This window comes from Elaeis guineensis, chromosome 2, assembly GCF_000442705.2.
Source record: "Elaeis guineensis isolate ETL-2024a chromosome 2, EG11, whole genome shotgun sequence".
NCBI classification, from domain to species: Eukaryota; Viridiplantae; Streptophyta; class Magnoliopsida; order Arecales; family Arecaceae; genus Elaeis; species Elaeis guineensis.
The window spans coordinates 80,240,798-80,249,953 of NC_025994.2; the positions used below are offsets into that span (position 1 = coordinate 80,240,798).

The 9,156-nt window shown below is 45.8% G+C and overlaps 1 non-coding gene across 1 annotated transcript; it reads right to left on the reverse strand.

Annotated features, from left to right (window-relative positions):
* Positions 1 to 7,726: 7,726 nt before the first annotated feature.
* On the reverse strand, positions 7,727 to 7,832 carry LOC140855951 (small nucleolar RNA R71). The gene has a single exon (XR_012139393.1). It is a non-coding gene; the product is annotated as a small nucleolar RNA R71 (small nucleolar RNA).
* Positions 7,833 to 9,156: the final 1,324 nt, after the last annotated feature.

The following is a 9,156-nucleotide window of genomic DNA, read 5'->3' on the forward strand; positions in this document are numbered from 1 at the left end:
CATTCTCTTGTACTGAAAAATTATTTAATCAATGAAATCGGATCCTTCTTTACAGAGGGCCCCCCCTTTTTTTTGTATTCTTTTTCTTACCTTTTGTCTTCTTGTACTAATCTGAGTCGTGACATTTTTATCTTCCAACGATAGTGCCCCACCGAAGCTCTCCCCCTGCCACAGGGGATTCCTCTGAAGTCGATGATCCGAGACCTCAGAAGGAAAGTTCGTCAGTTGACGAAAAAATCCAAGAAGCTAGAAGATGAACTTCACCGGCTGAGGAAGAGCCATTCGAGAGTCACTACGGAGGCTGTTCGCCTTCAGGACCTCCACAAAAAGGATCTCATGGAATTCATCCGGAAGAAGGCCAACTTCGTGATGGAGCTCGAGGAACTCCGAAAATGTGCCAGCGATCGATCTTGGACTCAAGCTTCCAAGATCAGCTTCCTTGAAGTCGAGCTGGCGACCGCACGGGAGAAGATCGGCCAGTTAGAAGGGAGCTCGTCCTGGCTCACAGTCCAAGCCGACCGCGATCGAGACTGGTCGAAGAAGTTCTCTGACCTTCAAAAGCAGCTGCAGGACGCTGAGACGAACTACAACGCCTACCGAACTGGCTGGAGCGAGCAAGTAGAGGACTACCGAAGGAAGCTCCAGACGGCGACCGACGAAGTTGCCCGTCTTCAAAGGCAGTTATCTGAGAGAGTCCAGCTCACCTCTGCACAAGGCTCCGACGAGCTCCACTCCTTGAGGGGGACCATGGCAGAACTGTCTGTGGCCCTTGGGCGGGAGGAGGCCGAACTGCAGCAGCTAAAGATTCAGCTGGTCCACGAGCAGCAAGCAGTCAAAGATGCTGAGGCGGAGTCCGAGGTCCTGAGGAAGAGGCTTCGGGAGTTGGAGGGCGAGAGCTGGCGGTTCCACCAGATGTACCGGGATATGCTGCTGAGAAAGATGAAACTAGAGGAAGAAGTTAAAAACTTAAGGCAATCCCTAATAAGGACTGAAATCGAGAGCTCGAAGTCGGAAGAAGCTGGACTTCCTCAGAGCTCCTTTCTTCTTCTTTTTTTTTTGTCGTCTCTCTTTTTGACCTTCAAGACTTTGTAATATATACTTCACTAATGAAATGAAAAAAAAAAATTTCATTATCTTGTCCATTTTGGTATTGAGTTATCATTTACCGAACTTCTTTTGTCTTTTATCTTGTTCAACGTCGACGTTGTTTGAAGATTCTTGATCGTTGCTGTGTTGATTCGCCCTTAGGGACTGGAGCTTTTCGACAAGGGTTTTCTTTCTCGTTAAGATGAGGTCCCTTGTGCCTTTGATGTAGTTCATTTTTCACTTATCGTTGGTGTAGTTCGTCGCTTTATCTTTTCATCTCTCCTTTTCTTCTGTGTTCGAGTGAGAATTTTTCCTCTGCTCTTGATGGGATCGTGAGAGTGTAAAAGAGCCGTTGAGGAGGCTTTCCTCCTTGTCCGGTCTTGATCGATCGAGCCTTTGTTTACGTCAGGATGAGGTTCTCCTCTTATTTCCGACAGTCAGTTTTAGCTCATGTTAGGATGAGGTTCTCCTTCTGTTCCTAACAGGACTATGGGGGCACGTAAGGGCCGCTGCAAGAGTCTCTCCCCCCATCCGGTCTCTAAGTAATCGGGCCTTCATCTTTGCTCATGTTAGGATGAGGTTCTCCTCCTGTTCCTAACAAGGCTGTGGGGGTATATAAGGACCGTTGTAAGGGCTTCTCCCCCCATCCGATCTTTAAGTAACCGAGCCTTCGACTTTGCTCATGTTAGGATGAGATTCTCGTCCTGTTCCTAACAAGGTTGTGGGGGCACATAAGGGCCGTTGCGAGGGTCTCTCCCCCCATCCGATCTTTAAGTAACCGGACCTTCGACTTTGCTCATGTTAGGATGAGGTTCTCCTCCTGTAATAAGACTGTGGGGGCACGTAAGGGCCGTTGTAAGGGCCTCTCCCCCCATTCGGTCTTTAAGTAACCGGGCCTTCGACTTTGCTCATGTTAGGACGAGGTTCTCCTCCTGTTCCTAACAAGGCTGTGGGGGTACATAAGGGCCGTTGCGAGGGCCTCTCCCCCCATCTGGTCTTTAGGTAATCGAGCCTTCGACTTTTCTCATGTTAGGATGAGGTTCTCCTCCTGTTCCTAATAAGGCTGTGGGGGCACATAAGGGCCGTTGCGAGGGTTTCTCCCCCCATCCGGTCTTTAAGTAACCGGGCCTTCGGTTTCGTTCATGTTAGGACGAGGTTCTCCTCCTGTTTCGAACACACTTAATTTCGATTGAATGAGGGAGTTACTTTCTGTCGTTATAAGTTCATGCCAAAAGGATATATATGTAAATATAAAATTTTTATTTAAGGCAAAGCTATTGGTAATACATCCGCAGATTTTTCGAACCCTATAGCCGCGGAAGGTCTGCTCCCCGTCGGGGTCCTCCTGAGATGGAGTTGATGATCCCAATCGGAGGCCGATCTTCAAGCTGCTCCTCCCTCCTTGGTGGCTCCGGCTGCGACAGGGCCCTAGGCCGGTCTTCCCTACCTTCAGATCGGCGTCGAATGAATCTGTCGAGCCGACCTCACCTGATGAGCTCCTCAATTTCATCTCGGAGCTAAATGCATTCCTCCGTGTCGTGGCCGTGGTCACGATGATAGAGGCAGAATTTATTTGGGTTGCACCTCTCGGGATGCGAGCGCATCTTTTTCGGCCTCGACAGCTGCTCCCTGACCTCCATCAGCACCTGGGCTTTTGGAGCATTGAGAGGGGCGTAGCTACAAAATCTTTCCGAGAGAGAGCTCTGTCGAACTCTGCGATCCGGGCTTCTCTGCCTATGAGCCCGGGGAGGAGTCTGGACATGCTTGTGTCCGGAGGGAGTTGGAGAACGTGGCCGAGCTTCACTCGACCCTTTTTCAACTACGGACTTGCTAGAGTCCCCCGCCTGTCGCTGCTTCGCGGCCTCCTCGTTCTTCATCTTGAAGGCTTCTTCTGCTCGGGCATATCCTTCGGCCCGAGCCAACAAATCAGCAAAGTCCCTGGGATATTTCTTTTCCAGGAAAAATAGAAGATCATTCTTTTGAAGACCGCCCTTCAGGGCGGCCATCGCGATCGATTGGTCCAAGTTTTGGACCTCCAGCGCAGCAACATTGAAGCAGTTGATGTAGGCTTAGATGGATTCTCCCTCCTTCTGCTTGATGTTGATAAGGGACTCCGAACCTCTCCGAGGATGTCGGTTGCTAACAAAATGAGCTACGAACTGGTGGCTTATCTGATCAAAGAAGAAGATAGTACCCGACTTCAGCATCGAGTACCAGTTCCTTGCTGCTCCCTTCAAGGTAGATGGGAAAGCTCGGCCCAGGATGGCATCTGACGCACCATGGAGCAGCATCATTGTCCGGAAGGCCTCCAGGTGGTCAATCGGATCCGAAGTCCCGTCGTAGCTTTCGAATTGGGGGAGCTTGAAGTTTGACGGGATCGATTCCTGCATGATCATTTGAGAGAAAGGAGGGTCAGTACAGATGTCCTCACCATAAGTAGGGGGAGTGTGGCGGAGCTCTTCGATCCACCAGTTCATCTCCTGGAGCCTTTGATCCAGGAGGTCCTCTCGACTGCGAGTCTCGAGGGTCTTCTGGTAGAGTGGAGGTAGGGATCCTCCGGGAGTGGAATCATGATCAAACTGAGGGTTCTCCACCCTCGGATTCCCCTTTCCGAGGAAGAAAGGACGACTGGCCCAAGTGGCCCGCCCTACTGTCGGATCTTGAAACTCCGGCGACGCTCTTTCCAACTGCACTGACGCCTGCAGCTGTTGCTGCTGCTGCATGGCCTGCACTGCTTCAGTGAGGCCTCTGACCTGCTGAACCAACAGGTCGAACTGCTCCATACCGACCGCCGTTGTCGGAGGAGGAGGAGGAGCCTGAAAAATTGGAGGCGAGGTCAGAGCCTGAGATCTGGCCGCGGAGGCCGTGGATTGCCTGGTGGATGCCTTTCGGGGAGGCATAAGGTGGAGATCTAGTAGGGGAAGGAGAGGAGGACGTCGGAGAAGATGACTGGAGGCAGTCCCGTTGAGCACTCCTTCAAGAACAAGGGTACTACGAAGATGTGTGCCCTTCCTCTAGCGCCAATTCTGTTGGTGCAGAATTTCGCCGAAGTCGGAGTTGCTAGAGTCAAGATGACCGCGGCCGCCGTCGGGACCTGCAAGGAAAGTCTAAACCGGAGTTGGGGGTGCTCCGGCAAGACCCTCCGACGCTCAAGTTAGTACTCTGCTTCAACAAAAATGGAGTGCTCGAGTGAAAATTTTAGCAGAGTTTTGAGATAGAGTTTTGAACTTAGAGAAGAACGTATCTGGGGTCCTTTTTTATAGACGGAGAGCGTAACTGATTGACAGTGACGTCTGTAATCGTCTAGTAGTGGGCTGTTCAGAGCCGCCCGAAATTTGTTACGGAGAGTAGTGGCGTCAGGGGTCGTTCAGGGCCACGTGGAGTTTGTTACGGAGAGTGGAGTGGTGTCCATTGTCGTGACTTGCCAGAGAGTGGTGGAGCCATGCAGAATCCATTGCAGAGAGTGAAGCAGGGTAGTGGCCACTGTCATGACTTACCAGAGAGTTCGGATCTGTCGGCTGGAGCTCGGCTGGGATATCCGATGGAGCGGAATGGCTCTCTATCCTGTCAATCTAGGAGAAGCTCGGATATTTTCGAGGCTGCTGACGAGTCTACTATTGTCGGATGCCTTAGGCGCTGATGCTACAGGTGGGAGTCATCTGCTGTAGAAGCTCGGATGGAGGCTTTCTGTTGATGAAGTCCGGTAGGAGTCCGGTTGCTAGGGAAGTCCGTCTGAGATTTGCCTGATGTGGAAGCTCGTCTAAAGATTATCCACCGGAGAAGTCTGATTTCATGAGGAATCTGACGGAGGATCGGCCGGCGGAGGACCTCGGATGGCGTTGGGGAGGTTCGGCAGACACCGGGGGTGATCGATCGTTGTAGAGATCCAGCTGCTGGAGTCCGTCCATCGTAGAAGCTCGTCCGATATCTACCCGCTATGGAAGTTTGGACGGAGTCTGGTTCTTGTAGAAGGCCGAAAGGAGACCACTTATTGTAAAAACTCGATCGAAGATCAGTTGTCGTGGGAGCTCGGAGTAGTGACCTGGTCGGTGGGTGATAAACACTTAATTTAAGTCATTTAAAGTAGAAAATTATATTTAATTTATTTTATTTATTAAGAATTTGATGCTTCTTTTTATGTTTTACAGGAAAGGTGATCGCCGATACAAAGAGTCCGATTCGCAGATCAAAAAGACTCAAGTTTGAAGAAAATTAGACTTAAAATAAAATTAAAATAAAAGAAGGATGTATACGATATTATAGTAAATAAAGATACTATGCAAGGAACCAAAAAAGATATAAGCATCATTTTAAAGAAACAAAATAAAAATTTCTTTTTGGAATCAAAAAGCTAATGCGCGCGTGGGTGAGCGCGTGAGAGCGTGGGTGCATGGGTGAGCGCATGGGCGCATGGGCGCATGGGCGCGCGGGTGAGCGCACGGGCGAGCGGCAGCGTGGCAGCGTGGGTGCGGCATCGCGGCATCACGGCAGCGGACGCGGATGCGGGTTCGCGGGGAGTTTGGCAAGGAGGACACAGTGGCGAATAGACTGGGAGATTTAAAGGAAAAAAATAATACTTGAAAATACTTCAAGAGAAAGAATTTATATTTTTTTTATCTGCTCGTGATCTTTCCATCTCATCCATCCATCTTTTAGTCTTTAGTATTTTTTTTAGTCCCACATCGAAAAATCATGTAAAACTCCTCCCTCCTAACACCTATAAAAAGGCTTTTGTACTCCCATTAGAGGAGGAGCCCAGAAATTCTTCTAGAGCCTTGCATAGAGGAAAAGAAAGGGACTACTCCATGAGCAGCTAGGCTAGCAGTCTCGGGAGTAGAGAAGAAATTTTGTAACGACACAGAGATGGTTTATTGTTCTAAACTTTCTTGTATTTCTTTATATGCAATAAAGATTATGCTTTTTATTTAAATCGTCATGAGTTCTTTATTTGCTCTCTTTCATATGCTTTTATTTATGCTTTCCTGTTAGATTAATATTAGGAACAACTTTTACTTTTCGGAGACGCACCGTGATCACGGGTACGGGACGTGCCGAGGAAAGAAGAGTTGTTTACCTAGTACTTTCCGAAGACATGCCGTGATCTACAGATACGGAGTGTGCCGAGAAAAGATAGATATTTTTTCTAAGATTAATCGTATCTATTTAATTAAAAAAGAGATACAACTCTGCTAGTACAAAATTAATTCAAAACTCTCGAGCTCTTTATTTTCTAATTACATCAATTTTAAGATAATTTATTTTTTAAATCAAAACAACGCTTCTTTCTTTTATTTTGCAATCTCAACTTAGCTCAAGATTTCTGAGGATACGATCTCGACTCGTCCTACCTACGTAGTGAGTAGAGTAATTTTTGGTGCTATCAATGACTACACATCAAATTTTTGACGTCGTTGCCAGGGACCTTGGCACGGTTGAATTAAAAAAAAAAAGCCACTGATATTTCATAACACTTAAGTAAAATAGCATAACCTCAAATATAAAAATTTTTAACTTGATTGGACACCTTGTTTCTTTGTATTGCATCTCCATAATTAACTTTAAGGGTGCAACCCATTAACTAAGATAAGGTGGAGATTTGATCACCCTTCCTTGGCCCACAAATCACTCCCTTGCATTTGCATAACCTAGACCTTAATCTAAAATTAATTAGACGTTGACCCCTAAGGATTTCGAGCTCATTAGGATAAGTGACCCTGAGAGTTGAACCAGGTTAGACTTGGTCAGCTAGCTGGTGTCTAGGCAAGTGGTTTGCGGGACGACTGGGTCCGAAGGAAGGTGATTTTTAATTGGTTCCGTTCGCTGACCTGGCTAATTTAATTGGTGTCTAAGGAAAGCAACGGGGGGACTCCCACCAACCTTACACTTACCTGGCCAGTTGGTTGGTCAAGCTCCAACTTGGAGGGCTTGAAGGCTAACTACAGTTAGGAGCTGTCTAGAACTAGGATAACTTTAGGATAGAGAGTCCACTGTGTGTTAACTTGATTGTAATTAAAATCTAACCACAACTAATTCTTCTATTAGTTTTAGGACTTCTTAGGATCTCTTCTTTAGAACTCTTTTCTCTCTTCTCTTCTCCTCTTAAAAAAAAATAATAATAATAATCCTTAACAGACTAGGATAGTCCTACATAGACCTTTTAGTTGCATGTTAGGTCGACGATCACTAAAATCCGACTTGCAACCATTAGATGAATAATTAGAAAAGACTTTTAGGACTATCCGAGTTAGAAACATGGCTGCACCTGGTGAGGCTAATCCTCCATGCTCATTGAAAGAATATTTCACTCCATCCTCGTATACCTACTCTCCATGCATTCAAGCACCTCTAGTAGAAGCTACCCAATATGAGATTAAGTCTAGCATTATTCAAATGTTTCCATCATTCTATGGACTTAGTAACGAGGACCCATACAAACACTTGGATGAATTTCTTGAAATTTGTTCTACAGTAAAAATTCAAAACTTCTCTGATGATGCCCTTAGGTTGAAACTGTTCCCTTTCTCACTTAAGGACAAAGTCAAGCATTGATTAAACTCCTTAGACTCTATAACCATTTCAACTTGGGATCATCTTCAGAGAGAATTTCTCAAGAAATACTTTTCAATTGGAAAAATAAATCAAATTAGAAAAGCTATCACTAATTTTTTTTAATTGGAGGGTGAACTTTTTCATGAGACATGGGAAAGGTTAAGGGACCTCATTCGTAAATATCCACACCATGCTGTCCCTAAATGGCAACTTTGTCAGTGTTTTTATGATGGTCTATCGGAGAAACACCGACAAATGGTTGATGCATCATGTAGTGGGACATTCATGCTAAAGAGTGAGGATGAAGCCTGGCAGCTCTTTGAAATACTTAGTGAGAATTTCTTACATCATATGTCTGACACCTCTAGAGAACAACCCATGCTTCAACAAAAAAGAAGTGGAATTTATCAGATTGAAAACATCATGGATATCCACAGTAAGGTAGATGAACTGTCCCAAAAATTAGACTGTCTTCTAAATACTGGACAATCTTCGATTCCACCTAATCCAATCCAAGAAGTTTGTATATTGTGTGCAAGTCCAAACCATTTTGTTAGTGAATGCCCAGTCGCAACTCAATTTTCTGAGTTTGTGCATGAGCAGGTTCAGCAAGCTCAAGTCCAACAAGCTCGCAGATCAGGAAAGGATCCATATTTGAGTACTTATAACCCCGACTGGAGAAACCATCCAAATTTTTTCTGGAGACCACAACCAGTGGTTGGCCCTGTTGCACCTCGACCTCAATATCAGGACCCAACATATAGGCATGGACCATATCATCAATTTTAAAATATTCCTCAACTGTCTACTACTGGTCACAGCTCAGCTTTTGAGGAAAAAATTCTGAAAGCACTAGAACGATTAGAAGTCAATAATCAGATCTTTAACTCCCACACATAATCCATTGCTAAGCTAGAGACCCAAATAGGTCAACTAGCGACTGCATTCAGTAGGAGGGAAGGAGAAAAATTACCTAGCCAACCCGAGAGCAATCCAAGAGGACAATTTATGATTGAGAGCTCTAATACCCCAGAAGCTTTTTCTGAACATGCCAAATCAATCATGACTCTAAGAAGTGGGAAGGTCATTGAACACACTAGTAAAACCAATGAGACCGACCCTAAACCTCTAACCGAAACCAAATCACCCAAGAACAAGGAGGACCTTAAAATAGAGAATGAACCAACTGCACTGGAATCATCTTATTTGCCTAAAGTCCCATTTCTAGATGCCCTGAAAGCCCCTATTCCTACAGATAAGAAGGGAGGAAGACTCGACGAGATGTTGAAATTGTTTAAGCAAGTCCAAATTAATCTTTCCCTTCTAGACGCAATCAAATAGGTCCCTGCTTATGTCAAATTTTTGAAGGATTTGTACACCTAAAAATATAAATCTAGATCACAAATCCTAAAAAAAGTACGTCTCACTGAACAGGCTAGTTCTGTCATCCAGCATACCACTCCTCCAAAGCTTAAGGACCCAGGAGCCCCCATCATTTTTCGTGTTATAGGAGATTATCAC